The sequence below is a fragment of the Lampris incognitus genome, chromosome 7 (genome assembly GCF_029633865.1).
Source record: "Lampris incognitus isolate fLamInc1 chromosome 7, fLamInc1.hap2, whole genome shotgun sequence".
Taxonomy (NCBI): Eukaryota; Metazoa; Chordata; class Actinopteri; order Lampriformes; family Lampridae; genus Lampris; species Lampris incognitus.
The window spans coordinates 45,048,641-45,062,187 of NC_079217.1; positions in this window are offsets into that span (position 1 = coordinate 45,048,641).

The window sequence follows — 13,547 nt, forward strand, 5'->3', positions numbered from 1 at the left end:
TGCTGTCCTCTGAAGGGAGTAGTACACACCGGTGTAGGAAATCTTCAATTTCTTAGCAATTTCTCGCATGGAATAGCCTTCATTTCTAAGAACAAGAATAGACTGTCGAGTTTCAGATGAAAGTTCTCTTTTTCTGGCCATTTTGAGCGTTTAATTGACCCCACAAATGTGATGCTCCAGAAACTCAATCTGCTCAAAGGAAGGTCAGTTTTGTAGCTTCTGTAACGAGCTAAACTGTTTTCAGATGTGTGAACATGATTGCACAAGGGTTTTCTAATCATCAATTAGCCTTCTGAGCCAATGAGAAAAACACATTGTACCATTAGAACACTGGAGTGATAGTTGCTTGAAATGGGCCTCTATACACCTATGTAGATATTGCACCAAAAACCAGACATTTGCAGCTAGAATAGTCATTTACCACATTAGCAATGTATAGAGTGTATTTCTTTAAAGTTAAGACTAGTTTAAAGTTATCTTCATTGAAAAGTACAGTGCTTTTCCTTCAAAAATATGGACATTTCAATGTGATCCCAAACTTTTGAACGGTAGTGTATATATATACAAATATTCCCAGTTTCCAGAATCCACTAGCATTTCAGTTAAAGTGACCTGGTGTGCAAGTGAAAGTGACAGTGACAGAAACAGCAGTGTACTGCAAGAACGTCCACGTGTGTGTAGAAGTTTTTGATAAAGTGAAGTGTATGTATTGAGAATCCGGATGGCCTGAGGTTAGAAAATCTTCTTCCCTCGTTCGTTTTGGTCATGTGACTGCAGAGGCATCTGCTTGACCTCGGTAGTCTAAACAGTCCATTGCTGGGGTGTGAGATGTCTTGTATGATATTTAGGTCTCTCAGCCTCACCCTCCTGGTGTAGGTGTCCTGCAGGATTGGTAGAAGTGTTCTTATGGTGTATTCAGCTGAACGTACCACTCTGCAGGGCACCATGGTCACAAGCAGGGCAGTTCACTTACGAAGTGGTGATGCTGCCTGTCAGGACACTCTCTACAGCCGAAGAGTAGAAGGTCTTCAAGATGGAAGATGAGACCTTGAATTTCCACAGCTGCCTCTGAGTCTCTGTCTGGGTTTTTTGGGTGTGTATTGGGTGTGAAGAGACCAGGTGGAGTCCTCAGCGATGTGTACACCAAGGTATCTGAAGCTGGAAACCCTTTCCACAGGTTCTCCATTGATTTTTAGCAGGGTGTATCTACTGACCTGCTGTCTCCTAAAGTCCACCACCATTTCCTTCATCTTACCAACGTTCAGGGTTAGGTTGTTGGCGTGGCACCACTGTGTCAGGTTGTCTACCTGATTCAGGTAGGCCTATTTGTTGTTTTCGGTCACCAGGCCTTCCACTACTGTGTTGTCCGTGAATTTGATGATGGAGGTGGAGCTATCAGTAGCTTTTTAGTCATGGGTATAAATGTTATACAGTAGGGGGCTCAAGACACAGCCTTGTGCGGCACCTGTGGCGAGTGTTAGTGAGCTGGAAGGCAGTACGCCCACCCAAGTCATCTGGGGCTGGTTGGTGAGGAAGTTGTGGACTCAGTTACACAGCATGATGTTCAGTCTTAGGGTCCCCATCTCCGTGGTCAGGGTGATGGGGACTATGGTGTTGAATACTGAGCTGTAGTCAGTAAACAGCATTCTCACATAGTTCCCCCTCCCCCCCATCCAAGTTAGTCAAGGTGGTGTGCAGGAGGTTGGAGATGGCTTTGTCTCTCCAGTTGATGGCTCTGTTGGCCAACTGGAGGGGGCAGGGATGAGTAGATGAAGTCCTTCACCAGCCTCTCAAAGCACTTCGTCACCACTGATGTCAGGGCTACCAGGCAATAGGAGGTTAGGCATGATGGGCTGTTGTTCTTTGGCATAGGGACGATGATGGTCTGCTTTAGGCATGATGGAATGGTAGCTTGGGCCAAGGATGTGTTGACATTTTTTTTGTAAATACAGAGGCTAGTTGATTAATGTAGGATTTCAGGACCTGGCCAGAGATACCATCGGATCCACCAGCTTTGGGGGATTCCCTGCTGATGTCAGCATTTTCAGCAGGTGCTATGGCCAGGGGGCTGTTATTAGTGCAGTTAGCCTCATAGTGTTCATCAGTTCGTTGGTTCATTAGCTAGGGAGATACCCACTCCTGGCACCGAGAGTGTCTCTTACCTTTAATGTTCATGATGGTCCGTAGTCCATTCTATATGCAAGTGGAGTGTCCCTCTTTAATCGTCTTCATATGTGTCTGTATTGCACCACTTAGCCTCTTTGAAGGTCTTTCATAGACTATAAACTGCTGCCTTGTAATTCAAAATGTCGCCGAAAATCAGCCCTGCATTGTAAGCGGTGGTGCATGCTGTTAAAGTGAATCGTAGAGTTCTGTCAACCCATGGTTTCTGGTTCGGGAAGATCTTGATTTTGACAACTGGGATGATAGCATCAGTAAGCAGACTGCTGAAGCTCAATGCTACATCCATAAACTCGCTGACTTCAGCCAAGGTCAAGCGGAATATCTCCCAGTCAACGTCACCAACAGCGTCTTGTAGGGTGGCTTCCAATTGGTCAGTCCAGCACTTGACCTCTTTCATCACCAGGAATTCCCGTTGGATTCTTTATATTTTGGTAGGAGGAAAATGGCGGCATGGTCTGAGTTGCCGAATGCCAGCAGAGAGACGGCTTTGTAGTTTTCCTTGAACAGCGTGTTGTAGTGATCCAGTACATGCCCTCCTCTGATGGGGAAATTAATATGCTCTTTGTATTCAGCTAAAACCCAAGTAAAACACGGGTGAGGTTTGCCTTGTTGAAGTCACCAGCCACTATGAAGGCAGCCCCCAGTTGCTGGTGTTGTCAATGGATCACCTCCTGCATCTTGGATACGACGATTTCTGTGCTGGCATGTGGAGGGATATAAACTGCTTTGATGACTACAGATATAACCTAACAGGGCAGGTAGAAGGCACGGCATATGATGGTCAGATGCTCCAGGTGTGGAGAACAGGGCCAGGAGAGATCAGAAACGTTCCTTGGATCACACCACTTGTTGTTTGTCACGAAGCAAACTCCTCCGCCTTTGGACTTGCCGACCTACTCCGTTCTGTCCATGCTGAGAGTAGAGAAGGACTCCGGTGGCGTAACCGCGTGGTCCGGTACAAAGGGAGCCAGCAACGTTTTGGTGAAACAAATGATGTTACAGTTCCTGATATCTATCCTGCTGGGATGGTGTCCTTGCTCTGATATTATCCCGCTTGTTCTCCGGTGACTGGACGATTGCGAGTAGGATACTGGGCAAAGGTGGATGGTTTGCCTTGCTCCTCAGTCTGTTTCGGACCCCAGCTGGTTTTCCTCGTTTTATTTTGTATTTCTTTGGGGAGACTTCTATTCCTGAAGTTACCGCTATTACGCTAGCCGGCGCTCCGGAGGATCTGCGCTGGCCACACGCGCCATCAGTCCTTCACAAAATGGTAAGAAAACTGTTTCCTGATCCTCAAATGTGTTTCATTGTCATATGTGATCATACTAAAACCAGATTCGGAGAAAAGGGTAAGAAAGGAGGTTTAGGGGGGGGAAAGCGCAGTCGAGACAGCGACCCGGACGGCATCTTAACAAACCCGCGCCATTTTTGTAGAGATACGCAGTTCGTTAGCAGCATGTACATGATAGCGAGCCGTGGGGCAATCTTCCATTTACAAATTGCTGATGAAGATTGAACACCGTGCTCAGCTTTAAGCCCAACTAGAGTTCCATTAACACCTCACCCTCACTGACCATCAGCCACCAACACCCTGCAAAGAGCGCACCTACTAACTGGCCAACAAACATTGGAAGTCAGTTCCTGGCTCAGGTCACCCAGAGCTTGGAAAGAGAAGCATGAACACAGGATTATTACTTGGCCAAAGACTCGCATAACTGTCAAATACGCCCTGGTTAGAATGGTAAAATTGTTAATTTTAAGGGTTTCAATTTTGGTTATCACTATGATTTCAGAAAAGTATAGAAAACAAAGAGCTCACATTAGTTTTCCATCCCCTGTCTTTCACTGGCAATTGTGTGCTGTCCATTTTTATGCAGAGCCTTTATCAGCACTCAGAAACATGCTATCTATCTATCTATCTATCTATCTATCTATCTATCTATCTATCTATCTATCTATCTATCTATCTATCTATCTATCTATCTATCTATCTATCTATCTATCTATCTATCTATCTATCTATCTATCTATCTGTCTGTCTACCTATCTGTCAATAAATCAATCTTTCTATCTATCCTGACCTAGTTATCCTTTCTCTGAAGATAAGATTCAGCTCTTTCAGTGTGCTAATTCTAACTACTATTTATGGCCTAGAATAGACAGCTTTATGTGGAGGATAGGCTTCAAAGGGTTTTCTACGTTCTCGGGAATCAATATTGACATCTTATCACTACCTCACAGTACTGCCTAAACAAATAATACTGTTTTTTTTTCTTAATTTTTACTTTTTTGTGATGAACTTTAAAAAACAGAAAATTGGCTTTATTATTATTATTATTATTATTATTATTATTATTATTTTCTGTCGTTAGGAAGGAGGACAAAGGCACAACCAATTAATACCCCAACTATATATCCATCCTTATTTGTTGTTTGGGGGGGGGGGGTCCAAAGCTATTATTTATGGAATCCAGCAATGGACACAAAGAAATCCAAAGCTGATTTTTGTATAAAAAAGCATCAATAGACACAAAGATAATTTGGTAATTTATTGTGGCCGAGTTTTCGAAGTGCATCCCCTACTTAAACTCCAGTGACCTGGCTCAGGGCTAACACAGGAGCTGGAGCAAAACCAAAAGGTCGTCTTATCACATCCTTTCTCCCTGCAGATCTGGCTTTCCAGCTTTCCAGTTTATTCTTTCTTATTTTTTTTTCATCTTCCATTGCCATGTCTTTAGGTTTCTTTCTTTTAAGTTTGATTGCGAGGCTGCTCCTGTTCCTGCCCCGTTTTACTTTGGCCAGTTACTTAACTTAACTCTGAGAAGGATTGTTATAGAATTATAATAAAAGAAAAAATATATATATATCTGAGAGAGAGTAGTGCGGCTCAAAAATGCAAGAGAACATCTGCAAACGACCATGGAGGTCTTCTCCTCTCTTACTCCATTAAGAGTCCATCCCTACGGTGGCCAATTAAGCAAATATCAGCAAAAGAGCTTTTTTATTAGTATTCGCCCAGGACCACAGAAAACCGCAGTAAATTCTTCCTCCCAGCATTGTGGAAAACAAATTGGCACATCAACTAGTGAATGGCTAAAGAGGCACTCCTGCCCATGCCTCCAGGGCTAGCCGGGGGATTTGTAAGTGTGCCATTTCAGAGGCAATTTTTCTGCTTTATCATTCAGTATGACAATATGGGGCTGGGGTGCATGGACCAGATGGGGATACAACAGTTAGACATCAGCAATTATTTCTCTCTCTCTCTCTCTATCTCTCTCTCTCTCTCTCTCTCTCTCTCTCTCTCTCTCTCTCTCTCTCTCTCTCTCTCTCTCTCTCTCTCTCTCTCTCTCTCTCTCTCTCTCTCTCTCTCTCTCTCTCTCTCTCTCCTGTCTCTACAAATACAAGCACATACATAGACCATACACCATCCCATATTGACTCTATCTGTCCCCCTTATAGATGCCCAAGATGTTTGCTTTTGGGGTCTGATGAGCCCGCTTCATTTATCTGTCATTACATTAGAGTTGTTAAATCCAAAAATCAAGCTAAATCATGAACTGTGTAATAGCAAAATAACCGCATCTATTTTCCTCTTTTGCCCTTTCCCAACATCACCTCCTCACTCTAACTCTATTAATGACCCTCTATCTCACAGTAGAACACTCCATGCCAAACTCTGTGTGAGGGTGTACCTGACCCGCACGTGCGTGTGTGTGTGTGTGTGTGTGTGTGTGTGTGTGTGTGTGTGTGTGTGTGTGTGTGTGTGTGTGTGTGTGTGTGTGTGTGTATTCTCTCCAAGACTAGCCTTATTTGCTGACTTACTCTTGGCCTCCTACTACACAGGCTGGCTTCATGCTCCCCACCCACCAACAGTGTTGCATCAGAGGGGCTTTCAACAGTGCTAATGGGGATTATGTTTGTGTTGTATATATGTGTATCATCGTAATCCTTTTAGTTATAAGCTGTTTTGCAGGAAGTAGGAGTAATTTATGCATGGCACACAATTTCATAGTATTTCAGTGACGCAGATCTTCCAGTTTGGGCGATGCTGTTTGTATGCAGATGTTCTTTCTTCCAGTAATCTATATAAACCTTAATGAGCGTCCAGTGGGGGAGAGTGGTGCCCTACTTATTTCGAAAGCTGTTTTTGGGGTCCTAAAGCATGGAGTCAGAGTGCCAATTTTCTTAAAGGGAACTGGATACATGAGTTAGTTGTCAAGAGACCTTTCGAGTGCTGGACGTTGGGGCTGTAGATGAGGCTTGGGGACCGGAGGAGACGCCCATCTCTGCTACTTGGTCTGTGAAGTGAGTTGCTTGGGATATAGGTGCCAGGTCTGGGCTTCAGGCCCTGTCAGTGTCAAGCTCTGTCAGTCAGCATGCTCCTTTCCCTGGTGCTTTCTTCTGCACCCTCTCCATCTCCATAGACCTTTCTCTCCTCTCTTCCCTATCTCCATGGGCCCATCAGAGGCTGATTTTCCATGCTAGCAAGCCAGCCAGGACGACTCGCAGCCAAGAACAGGTGGGAGGCAGGGTAGGCGAGCTGCGGGTTTGCCAGCATCTGAGCCAACTGCTGTGCTAAGGCCAGTAAGTGAACTGAAAATAGTCCTTCCCTTGACCGACAGCAGCCAGGCCTGCGAGTGGGTGCAAAGACAAACAGACAGACAGAAATACAGACAGCGCGAAAGAAAAATAGACTGACAGGCAGTGAGACACATAATGTTAAGTGCACATTGCCATCAATAAGTGGAGGCTGACTAACTCAAACTCAGGACATTTGATTTTCATATGATCTTAACATTGATGTTATGGCACTTCTATTTAAAAAAGACATTAAAAATTTAAATTTACACACCACCTGAATTAATTTAACTTGTTTTTTCAGCACCTGTAGAGGACAAAAACTTCTTCTAGACTTATTAGAAATATACCAGACACCCACAAATATCCTTCAAAGAAGCACAATTAATGTGTGAGAAGTCAAAATAACATAACATGAACAAAGTGGGAGCAGGAACTGAGGACCCAAATTCAGACCTGGTAACAGGTGAAACAAAAGGCTTACTGGTAGGAAACATGAGGGTATCAGAAACACACATGATTAAATGACAAGGACATAGTACAGACGTGGTAACATGGTGATGACATGGTACAGATATGGTAGCATGGTGATGACATGGCACAGACGTGGTAACATGTTGATGACATGGTACAAACATGGTAACATGGTGATGACATGATACAGACGTAACAGTGATGACATGGTACAGACTTGGTAACATGGTGATGACATGGTACAGACTTGGTAACATGGTGATGACATGGTACAAACGTGGTAACATGGTGACGACATGGTACAAACGTGGTAACATGGTGATGACATGATACAGACGTGGTAGCATGGTGATGACATGGTACAGATGTGGTAGCATGGTGATGACATGGTACAGGTGTGGAACACTCTGACAATGAACAAACTAAGCAGCCAAATGTGGGTCGTCTGGGTAATGTAGCGGTCTATTCTGTTGCCTACCAACAGGGAGATCGCCAGTTCGAATCCCAGTGTTACCTCCGGCTTGGTCGGGCGTCCCTACAGACACAACTGGCTGTGTCTGTGGGTGGGAAGCCGGATGTGGGGGTGTGTCCTGGTCGCTGCACTAGTGCCTCTTCTGGTCGGTCGGGGCGCCTGTTTGAGGGGGAGGAGGAACTGAGGGGAATAGCGTGAGCCTCCCACGCTTTACGTCCCCCTGGTGAAACTTCTCACTGTCAGGTGAAAAGAAGCAGCTGGTGACGCCACATGTATTGGAGGAGGCATGTGGTAGTCTGCAGCCCTCCCAGGATCGACAGAGGGGGTGGAGCAGCGACCGGGGTAGCTTGGAAAATAGGGTAATTGGCCAAGTACAACTGGGGAGAAAAAGGGTGGGGGAAAAAAGCAGCCAAACTTAAATACACAGAAACTTGAATGAATAATAAACAACAACATTGGGGCAAACGGCAAACAGCAGTGGTGTGGCATAACGAAAACAGACATAAGTGAATGGGCACCACCCATTGTCATTGTGCCAAAATCAGATAAATCCATCAGAATATGTCACAACTACAAGGTGATGGTGAACCAAAGTATGGCAGAGGAGACGTACCCACTGCCTAATGCTGAGGATCTGTTCGCAACATTGGCTGGAGGCCAGTTGTTCACAAAATCGGACTTGTCACACGCGTATCAACAACTCAAACTGGAAAAAGACTTGGAAAAATACCTCACGGTGAACACACATCATGGACTATATGTCTACCACTGCCTCTCATATGGCATCTCCAGCATACCGTATATCTTCCAAGGTGTGATGGACCAGATCCTACAGGGATTAGACCATGTGACCTGCTTCCTGGATGACATCCTGATCACAGCGGGTTCAAGAGAAGAACACCTGTGCAAACTGGATGAAGTCCTGAGTCATCTGGAAAAGTATGGCGTTCGATTGAAATGGGCCAAGTGTAAGTTCATGGAGAACAGAGTGGAGTACTTAGGCCATATAGTGGACAGTGAAGGACTTCATCCCACAGAGGAGAAGGTGGAAGCCATAGTGAATGCTCCAAGTCCCACCAACATCTCAGAGCTATGCGCATTTCTCGGGCTCTTGAACAACTATGGAAGGTTTGTGAGAAATCTATCCACCCTGCTGCAACTGCTCTATGCACTGCTGAAGAAGGAGAGTTTGTGGAAATGGACAGCTAAGTGTGAGGAAGTATTCAAAAGTGCAAAGACGCAGTTGCTACAAAGTAAAGTAACCATGCACTACGACACAAAGAAACAGGTGAGGCTAGCCTGTGATGCCAGTCCTTACGGAGTCGGAGCTGTTATTTCCCACATAATGGAAAATGGGGAGGAAAAGCCAATAGCATTTGCATCACGCACACTGTCAGGGGCAGAGGTTACATATGCACAAATAGAGAAGCTCTCACCATCATTTTCGGAGTGAAGAAGTTCCACAAATACCTCTACGGGAGAAAATTCAGGCTCACCACTGACCACAAGCCACTCTTGGCTATCCTGGGTCCAAAGTCAGCCATCCCCCCCTTAGCTGCCCTCCGAATGCAACGATGGGCACTAACACTCATGGAGTACAGTTACGACATCGAGTATCACAAGTCAGCAGACCATGCAAACGCAGACGCACTCTCCAGGCTGCCACGATCAGGTAAAGACAAAGTGGGTGAAGAAAACAGCATCTTCTCCTTCTCATTCGTTGACAGCCTTCCTGTGCATGCTAACGACATAGCCCAAAGCACACAGAATGACCCAGTGCTGAGCCGAGTGAGAGAGTTAGCGCTGAATGGATAGCCAAATCAGATCGAAGAGGAGGCTCTCAGACCGTTCTTCATCAGTCGAAGAGAACTATCTGAAGAGCAAGGTTGCATGCTATAGGACATGAGAGCCATTGTTCCCTCAGCACACAGAGCAAGGCCTACACACAGGACACCCAGGCATATGTTGCATAAAGGCTTTATCCAGATCCTATCTCTGGTGGCTCATGATGGATCAAGACATTGAGAGAATAGTTCAGAACTTTGGTGCCTGCCAGTCAGAAAGAAATCTGCCAGCAGTAACCCCACTACACTGCTGGAAGTGGCCAACCCGTGTATGGCAGAGAATACACATACACTTCTGTGAAAAATACAAACAGTATTTTTTTAGTACTCATCGACAGCCATTCAAAATGGTTGGAGGTGGTTCCCATGACAACCACAACTTCAGCAAAGACCATTGACATCCTCCGCAACATCTTCGCATCTCATGGTCTACCGGAAGACTCTTTTCAGACAATGGACCTCAGTTCACTTCCAGTGAAGAGAAAAGGCAAGTGATAGTGTCACTACAACACCATCTCGCCAACTTCCTGCTGATATACAGGTGTACACCACACATGGTGACAGGAGTCCCACCAGCAGAGCTGTTCCTGAAACGTCAGCTGAGGATCAGATTCAGCCTGCTTAAGCCAAGCCTTGCGAGAACTGTAGAGGAGAAACAGCTCAAACAGAAAACATCAAGTAGCATCAAAGTCGAGGAACCTATCTCAAGGTGACTCAGTGAGGGTGAGAAACTTCCGAGAGCGAAAGGAAACGTGGTTAAGAGCAACTGTTGTGAGGCGCCTGGGACCTGCCACGTACCTGATCCACATTGGATTGAGAGTGCGTGCCGTTCACATTGACCATCTACTGTGCTCAAAAGAAGAAACAGTGTATCAACACTTGGGTGACATCCCAAACCCGATAACGGACTGCACCGAGCTGTCAGCCGAGTTCAGCAGAGTTCTGGAGGCTCAGGGAACTAGTGAGTCCATCCCTGAACTCACTCACACTCCAAGGTCTCTGGCCAGAGACAACTCTGCACTGGCTGTGCAGAGCCCAGCTCAGCCGAGAGACAGTCAGCCTACACCTGTCAAAACCAACAGCCCTGTAGTGTGCCATTACCCTCAACGGTTGCGCAGCAAACCTGAAAGACTGACATTGTAGTCTGGGAACCAAGTCTACTGCAAGGGCAGAATAACCCGTTGGACTTGGCTATAAGGGTAGAGTAGTCTACCTCTCCTTTATTTAGTTGGAAAAAAAATACGTTGTTGTTGTTATTATTATTCTAATTGGAAAAAATAGTTCCTTGAGCTTACTAGCTAAGAAAAAAAAGTGTTTTGAAATGTTACTTGTTGAGTTTTTTGGTTGACTGTGAACATGTGCATTGCATTTTTGGAGTCTATATTGGAGGTTTCTTATTTGAAGGGGAGGTGTGTAATTTATTGGCATTGAGAAAGCAGTATTGGAGCTCCCTCTACGGGTGCTGGGCGTGTTCTCTGTTGTGTTGTAGGCATGCACTGTTGAGTGAATATGGATTAAAGAACTGCACAACATACTCTGTTGTCCCGGTCTCCGTAATTTATCTTAAGTTAGGCGTTATCCCAGTATATTACAAAGATAGTTTAACGTTACGTTTATCGGGTTAACATGTTTAAGTGCTAACTTTATGAAGGGTGTTGAATTTAGTTCAATGTAGTTTAGTTCGATGGAGTTTGAATTTAGAAGTTAGATGTAGCTAACTGCGTAGTTAGCTAAGTTAGCCAACTGACAAGAAAACGAAATGTGCAAACGAAAAATATCACACTTTTTCTCAACCCCTGCCCATCCAAACCCAGCCTCTTCTACATCAGATGCCGATGATGTCGAGACCAACTCAACCAGTGAAAGTTCTCAAGTGACATTTGAGTCATCCCAGTCTGATTCATTCAGTATGCAGTCCTTTACAGATGATGATAACCAAGCACAGCGAGTGGAGTCTTCCTCTCCCATCCCTGTGGCTTCCATCCCTACAAGACCGTTTAAATCAGCTTGGCTTCAAGAGTTCGCCTGGTTAAATTATGACAAGGGGAAAATATACTGCACCTTTTGTGCTCAAGTAGGACAAGAGATTGCTGGTAAAACAGAGTTCATTACCAGTTCGAGTCATTAAAAAAAAAGAAAAGAAAAGAAAAGGAAAGGGTTGGGGATGAGTTGTTTTCTCAAGTGAAGGAGTTCAAGTATCTCGGGGTCTTGTTCACGAGTGAGGGTAGGATGGAGTGGGAGATTGACAATCTTCGTTTCAATCCTCACCTATAGTCATGAGCTTTGGGTAGTGACTGAAAGGGTGAGATCGTGGATACAAGTGGCTGAAATGAGTTTCGTCTGTAGGGTGTCTGGGCTCAGCCTTAGAGATAGGGTGAGGAGCTCGGACATCTGGAGGGAGCTTGGCATAGAGCCGCTGCTCCTTCACATCGAAAGGAGCCAGTTGTGATGGTCTGGGCATCTGATTAGGATGCCTTCTGGGCGCCTTCCTTTGGAGGTTTTGGTGGGTACACAAAATGATTGCTTTTGGAGCAGATGGTGCAAGAGTTAACATGGATGCAACAGGGTGAATAGGGACACATTTCAGAGGTGATATAGGTGAATGTGCCCTGTCCTTCCACTGTCTACCTCATCGTCTGGAACTGGCAATGCTAAGCATTCAAAGGTCATTGCCAATGATAGAGAAACTCTATGACCTTTTGCAGCTTGTGTGGAAAACCCATCACTTCAGTCCCCAAAGCAAGTGGGCAAAAAATTCTGCACCTATTTCCTAAAGGCAATAGGTGAAGAATTGGGCTGTATAGTATGAAACCATTTGGCTGTTAAAACTCAGTGCTGGCTGATACACGTTTATTGGGCTGTCTCGGTTTTCCTTCAGTCAAAATATGCAACAGGGCAGGGGCAATACACTGCAGTGCATCATCACATGGAGCACCTTGCAGCCACATCCAAAAACCTTGACATAGAGGGAAGGGCCAAGCAGATTGTGCTGCAAATGGAAAGTCTGTCTTCTGCTGCTTTCTGTCACTTTTTCCATGATCTTTTTTCAGAGATCTCAAAACTCAGCCTTGCTGTTCAGAGAAATTCTCTGATCCTTTCATAAGCAGTTCGGCTGTTGAGAGTAGCCTGGAGACGGTTAAAAAGTTGAAGATAAAGCCAATGAGAGAAGGGAATCAGAGTCAGAATCAGAATACTTTCTTCATCCCCGAGGGGAAATTGGGCCTCGGGGATGAATAAAGCTGTTGGAAGATGTAGTTCCTGGAGCTTCCAATTTCCCAATTGGAAGCTCCAGGAATTCTTACAGCCCATAGGGAAAGATTCTGAAGGTACAGAGAAGCAGGGAGTTCTGCTGGTAAGCAAGAGGTGGAGAGCTGCAAGTAACCCCGCTGTCATAACTTTACAAAATGTTGAACCTAAGGGCCCCCAAAGTCATGCCACATTCACAAATGAGCTGAATGCAGTCATTGATAAAACCTTTGATATTACTTTTAAAGAACTGGAAAGAGGATTTGGAAATATACTGATGAATGTTACAGAGAAATGATCAGAGGTCATCAGGTCCTTTTCAGTGTTCTGTCATGATGCATGGCCGGAAGATGTTGTTACCTATGGTGAGGAGCAGATTGACACATTAGTGAATTGGTACAGAGAGCTCTTGAAAACAGTGGATGGGATGATTCTCCATTCCCTTTGGACAGTTGTGTCCAAAGGGAATGGAGAATGCTGAAAACCTTAGTGACAGGTCAGTTCATGGATAAGACATACACTGAGTTATGGAAAGTGATGGAGCCATTTCTACACAGATTTTAAGAACATTCTTCATTTAGTTTAAATTATGCTGGTGCTTCCCATATCTGCAGCTCAATGTGAAAGATAATTCTCAATACAGAATATAATCAAGTCAAAAGTGTGCAGTTCCCTAAGTTTTGCAACACTGGAAAACTTGGTGAGGATCAGTACTGAGGGCCTCTCACTTGAGCATTACAGAAGGTTGA